The sequence below is a fragment of the Myotis yumanensis genome, unplaced genomic scaffold (genome assembly GCF_028538775.1).
Source record: "Myotis yumanensis isolate MYYU_CA2020_CCGP unplaced genomic scaffold, mMyoYum1.0.hap1 SCAF_3, whole genome shotgun sequence".
NCBI classification, from domain to species: Eukaryota; Metazoa; Chordata; class Mammalia; order Chiroptera; family Vespertilionidae; genus Myotis; species Myotis yumanensis.
This window is the reverse complement of record NW_027223754.1, coordinates 63,193,582-63,199,883: the sequence shown is the minus strand read 5'-3', so window position 1 is coordinate 63,199,883 and position 6,302 is coordinate 63,193,582.

Here is a 6,302-nt window from a genome sequence, read left to right as displayed (position 1 = left end):
AGCATCACAGTTCAATGCCAAGTCAGGGCACATGCCTGGGCTGTGGGCTCAATTCCCAGTGTGGGGTGTGCAGGAGGCAGCCGATCAATGATTCTCATCATTGATGATACTATCTCTTTCTCCCTCTCCCTTCTTCTCTGAAATCAATAAAAAATATATGTTTAAAAACATTTGGAACAATGTAAGATAAAAACATGCAGTTACTGCTTTCATAGGTATAAAAACTATGGTAATTTCTTAGTGAGACTAGGTTAGAAGTGGCTGTAAGAATCCTATTGTGTATTATTTATCATTGGTTATGTAAATAGAGTCTTTTGATCTGTCCTTCTTAGTGCTGGTGGCTATGCCCCGCTGAGCTTCCTCCTGCATGGGGAAGAGCTGGCTGCACCCAGCCGGAACCTGCAGTGCACTCCTCCTAGGGGAGCTAGGGTTCAAGACTCTGGGAGAGGCTGAGTAGTATGGCTCTGAAATGAGGGCAACTTTCCCCCCATTGAGTGCCTCACCACACTGTCACCACATAGGAGACCATAGCCCCTCCTTCTGACCCCAGTTGCCCCATACTACCAAGCTTGCGCCTTGCAGAAGGGTCTGTGGGTCATGGTCAGCCTGAACACAGTCTACAGTCTTTTGTTGGAAGGCTCTAGAACAGTGGTTCTCAACCTTCCTAATGCCGTGACCCTTTAATACAGTTCCTCATGTTGTGGTGACCCCCAACCATAAAATTATTTTCGTTGCTACTTCATAACTGTAATTTTGCTACTGTTATGAATCTTAATGCAAATATCTGATATACAGGATGTATTTTCATTGTTACAAATTGAACATAATTAAAGCATAGTGATTAATCACAAAAACAATATGTAATTATATATGTGTTTTCCGATGGTCTTAGGCGACCCCTGTGAAAGGGTCGTTCGACCCCCAAAGGTGTCGCGACCCACAGGTTGAGAACCGCTGTTCTAGAAGAAGACAAGGCACCCTCAAGGGATGCAGAGTAGCCAACAGGTGGAGGTGACCTTTTTAAAAGATGTATTATCAAACATTAGCTCTATTTAAGTATAGACTTGACTTTACTGTGGCATCACATAATCTGGAAAACAGTAATAAAAATAAATAAATGAATGAAAGAGTACCTATACTAAGCAGTGTCATATACATGATCCATTTTCATCCTCTGTAATCAATTTTATTATAAATATACTAGAGGCCCAGTGCACAAAAATTTGTGCACTCAGGGGGCGGGGGGAGGGGGGTCCCCCAGCCCGGCCTGTGCCTTCTCACAGTCTGGGACCCCTTGGGAGATAACGACCTGCTGGCTTAGGCCTGCTTCCGGGTGGCAGAGGGCAGGCCCAATCCCTAAGTGCAGCCCCTGGTCAGGCTCAGAGCAGAGCCGATTGGGGGGTTGCGGCGCCACACCCTGTCACACACAGAGCAGGGCCGATCAGGGGGTTGGGGCGCTGCCCCCTGTCACTCACAGAGCAGGGCCGATCAGGGGGTTGGGGTGCTGCCCCCTGTCACTCACAAAGCAGGGCCGATCAGGGGGTTGGGGCGCTGCCCCCTGTCACTCTCAGAGCAGGGCCGATCAGGGGGTTGGGGCGCTGCCCCCTGTCACTCTCAGAGCAGGGCCCATCAGGGGGGTTGGGGCTCCGTCCCCTGTCACACACAGAGCAGGGTCGATCAGGGGGTTGGGGCAGTGCATCCTGTCACACTCAGGGCAGAGACAATGGGGAGGTTATGGCTCTACCCTGTCACGCACAGAGTAGGGCCGATAGGGGAGTTGGGGCACCGCCCCCTGTAACACACAGAGCAGGGCAGATCAGGGGGTTGGGGCACTGCACCCTGTCACACTCAGGGCAGGGCCAATGGGGAGGTTATGGCTCTACCCTGTCACACACAGAGCAAGGCCAGTGGAGGGGGGTTGGGGCGCCAGCCTCTATCACCCACAGAGCAGGGCCAATCAGGGGGTTGGGGCGCCACCACTGTCACACTCGGGGCAGGGCCAATGGAGAGGTTATGGCTCTACCCTGTCACACACAGGGCAGGGCCTGTGGGGGAGCGGGGGGTTGGGGCACCATACCCTGTCAAACACAGAGCTGCAGGGCAATCAGGAGATTAGGGAGCTCCCCCCTATCAGGCACAGAGCAGGGCAGATAGGGAGGTTGTGGCTCCACCCCCTGTCACACACAGAGCCGCAGGGTGATCTGGGGGTTTGGGCGCTGCCCCCTGTCACACTGATCCCGGTGCCGGGAGGCATATTACCCTTTTACTATATAGGTAGAGGCCTGGTGCATGGGTAGGGGCTGGCTGGTTTGCCCTGAAGGGTGTCCTGTATCAGGGTGGGGGTCCCCACTGGGGTGCCTGGCCAGTCTGGTTTAAGGGCTGAGGGCTGTTTTCCGGCTGGCGAGTGACTAAAGCTTCCAACCCTTTTTGTTTTCTTTTCTTTTCTTTTTTTTATTCTGGGCCAGCTTTACCTCTGAAGCCTCGCTGCTGAAAACATCTATAAAATGTTGCAGTCCTAGCCTGGCTGAATGGAAGCCGGTTTCTGGGGTTTCGTTTAGCTTCTTATTTGCAACATAGTACATAGTTGCTTAGAGTTGCAGCTGAGAGGCCGGCAAGTGAGGCGGGGAACGTTGGAGTCCGCAGCAAGCAAGCCTCATGCTTGCTTCAGTGCCTGGCTGCCGGAGACCATCTTGGCTGACAGTTAATTTGCATATACTCACTGATTAGCCAATGAAAAGCGTAGCGGTCGTACGCTAATTACCATGTTTCTCTTTTATTAGTGTAGATCCTTATCATTATAACTTGTGATTTAGATGTTACTAATGTGTTTACCTTATAAATGGGAAATAGGATCTCAGAGACATACATGATTTTTCTATTATTTATCTAGTATTTAAAGGAACCAGAAAAATAACCACTCTTCCGAAAGCTAATACTGTGATTTTCTGTCAGACCACATTACTTCACTATTTAAAGGAAAGAAGGCAACATTGAAGATATTTATGTTATGTCTTTATTTATCAAATTTTAAAGGAAGCAATATAGAAATGTTGATGTTTGCACATTTCCCAGTTAGAAAACATTGTGAGGGAAATGGTCATAGAGATGTTTTATTAAAACCATGGAGAATTAATAAATATATCTAATTTATTTTATTTTTAATCCTGCCTTTCTCCTTGCTTAATTGCTTTGAAAAGAGAAAAATCAGTGACCTCATTGTTTGGAGTGTTAATGTGCTATAGATTGACTCAACGGCTGATTTCTATATGGGCTAGACTCCTGCCTTGTCTTTGTGCCTCCCTGTAATTGGCTTGCCTCTCTATACAAAAAAGCAAACAGACCCCCAAATAGACCCCATATTTCTGCTTTTATTGCAAAATATAGATTTCTAAATGAGCTCTCTTTTGCAAGGATAATAGGAAATGATGGCTTCACTGTTTGAGTATGAGTTTCTCCCAATAAAATTTGGGGATCAATAAAGAAGAGGAAATATTTCTTCACTATGACACTTTATTATTACATCAAATTTTAAGTACTACAATCTGTCGGCTGAACCTAATGGAAACCAGAGCCAGGAAGCTTCTGGAATTTTGCAGGATCTGGGAGCCACCGTGGTCAGTAGGGGCTGTAATGTGTGGGTGGGTGTGCAGGGATGGGGATGGGGGAAGAAACTCCTGGAACCACTCACATCCAAACAGGGGTGCATTTTGATGTAAATTTACCTATCAAAAATTACTTCCTGTAAAAGACAATGTCAGTTTAGTTCCTAAAATAAAACCTCTATGCTTTAATATGTCAGAGAAACTATCACATCACATTATTGGATACATATTTTGAAAGATTTGCTGACTTCACTGAGTATATTCTGAGTAGTCATTTCCAGTGTTTTCTAGAACATACTGTAAGCAGGTTAAACACATGCGTGAACTTTGGAGTCAGATAAATCAGAAGTTCTAATTTTAGATCTATCATCACAGCTATGTGACCCTGTGCAGCTAACTTAGGCTCTCTGAGCCTCCGTTTCCTCCAGGTAAAAGGGAATTATAGCTACTATCCATCTAAGTAGGCTACCTACTTGACAAACAACTCCCAAATTTTATTGTTTTAGGATGATAAAAGTTTATTTTTCACTCACTGAAGGATCTAATATGTATGTCCCTGGTTGGGCAGCTATCTTGACATTTCTTCTCTAACTCAGTGACCTAGGTTTCTTCCAAATTGCAGTTCTGCCTCCCCTCACCCACATCCCGAAAGTCCTCTCCATTCAACTGGACTATGGAGAAAGAGCATGGAGGATGCAGCTTTAGAGGACTTTGTAGATGTTGACTGGAAGGGGCAAATGCTGCTTCAATCTATACTTTATGGGACAAAGTTTGGTCACAAGGTAACTCCTAATATGGGAGACTGGGAAATGTAGTCTAAATGCCCAGCAAGGAAAGTGCTAGAACCAGGGTGAAGCAAGAGATGGACCTAAAGAAGCCACATATTCTCAAGGTCAGGCAAGTGCAAGGTCTTGAGAGTGAGCACACCTCCTTACATTTTGCATCCCTTGTTGCCTTGCTTTTCTGACCCTAAATCTATCTCAAAGTAAAGAGTTTGAGGAGGTAATTGCTGATTTCCGCCACATCTATCTACCGATCAGGACTACTGTGAAAGTAAATAGAATGTTCAGTGCCTGATGCTTACTTATTTCATTATCACATATAGAATCAAAAACTATATCCCTTTCTTTTTCTCTCTAATTAAGTTGCAGTGATTACATGTCTACATTAAAAAGAAACTTTAGCAAATATCCCTTAACTTAAAGTGTGCCAATTTTGTTATTCTATATTATTTTAAAGTAAGAATTAAAAAAAATTGTTTAATTCTTTACAGCTGGTTTCCCCCAGTCACTAAAATATTTAGCAGCAAGATATAAACTAGACAAAACAATAAACACTGCCCCTCCAGCCCCTCCCCGCCCCCCGAGACTTTTTGCAACTTAACTTCTTTGAAAATAAGTTTTGGTCTGTACATCTTGATTTCTTAATGGTTGTTGGATGCACAGCATTTCTTTCGACCACGGCTCCCTTAAAATTCAGTGAGGCATTGTTAGGGCGTGCTTTCCCATAATGAACACATTACAGTAATCATTACAGAAGAGAAAAGACAAGAATGGCTGTGGTGCAATCTTCGAAATGTTTGCGTGGTTCTAATGTTGGTCATTTTAGGGAAACTGCCAACAGGCTCATGGAGCAGTAAACATGCATTCCGCATTTAGAGAAGTAGTTTAACTTTCAGGACAGCCCATTCCAACTCCAGTTTATCTTGCTTTACGTACAAAAGAGCTGTTAGGATTTTGACAGCTTATGAGAAAACCATTCTGCAAAATGTGGCCATTGATCTGATATTGAAAGGAAAGAATGTTCTGTGAAAAGGCTGCAACTAAAACTAGTTGCTGTTATGAGTTGATGAAGTTTTTATTGTTAATTAAGTCTAGGAGAATATCTTCATCTATGAAGACTACTTTACAGAAGTCCAAAATGATGCTGTTGTGTTGCTTTTGCCTTTCTTTGGAAGTGTTGGCCCTCATGATATTATTGATTATTTCATTTGACAGACATTTATTAAGGGCCTCCTGGAGCCTAGTAATGCGCTGGATGCTGGTGTGCTAGTGGATACAAAGACACAGCTGTTTGGAATGGGCCCCCGTCTTCAAAAAACTTCTGCTTAGGTAGAGCTTGTAAACATACACAGTTACAATATCTTGCAGGAAATGTAAGTGCCATGAAAGAGGTAGCCCTGACCAGGGAGCTCAGTTAGGAAGAGTGTTGTCCTGATATTCTAAGGTTGCAGGTTCAATCCCTGGCCAGGGCACATATAAGAATCAACCAAAGAATGCATAACTAAGTAGAACAGCAACCCAATGCCTCTCTCTCTCTCTCCTCTCTCAAATCAATAACTTTTTAAATAAAGAGAGGTAAAGACAAAGTTTCATCCATTTAAGGGAACTGTATGAGCTTTCTTGAATAGACGGCATTTGAGCTGGAAGCAAACACAGCCTTTGAACATATAGAGAAGATGGTGTAGTGGGGGGCAGCGGGTAGGAGCATGGAGCATGCCTAGAAAGAAAAGGAACAAAGATCTATCAGTCAGATCCTTGTATTAAGAAGTTATTTCCTAAGCACACTTAGATAAATTATAATTTATACGTTTAAAATAAATATTAATAAAGACCTCTGAAATATTTATAATGTCACACATACAACAGTATGGTTCTCTTCATAACCACAGAATCACAACTTCCATGGACCGCCTGCTTA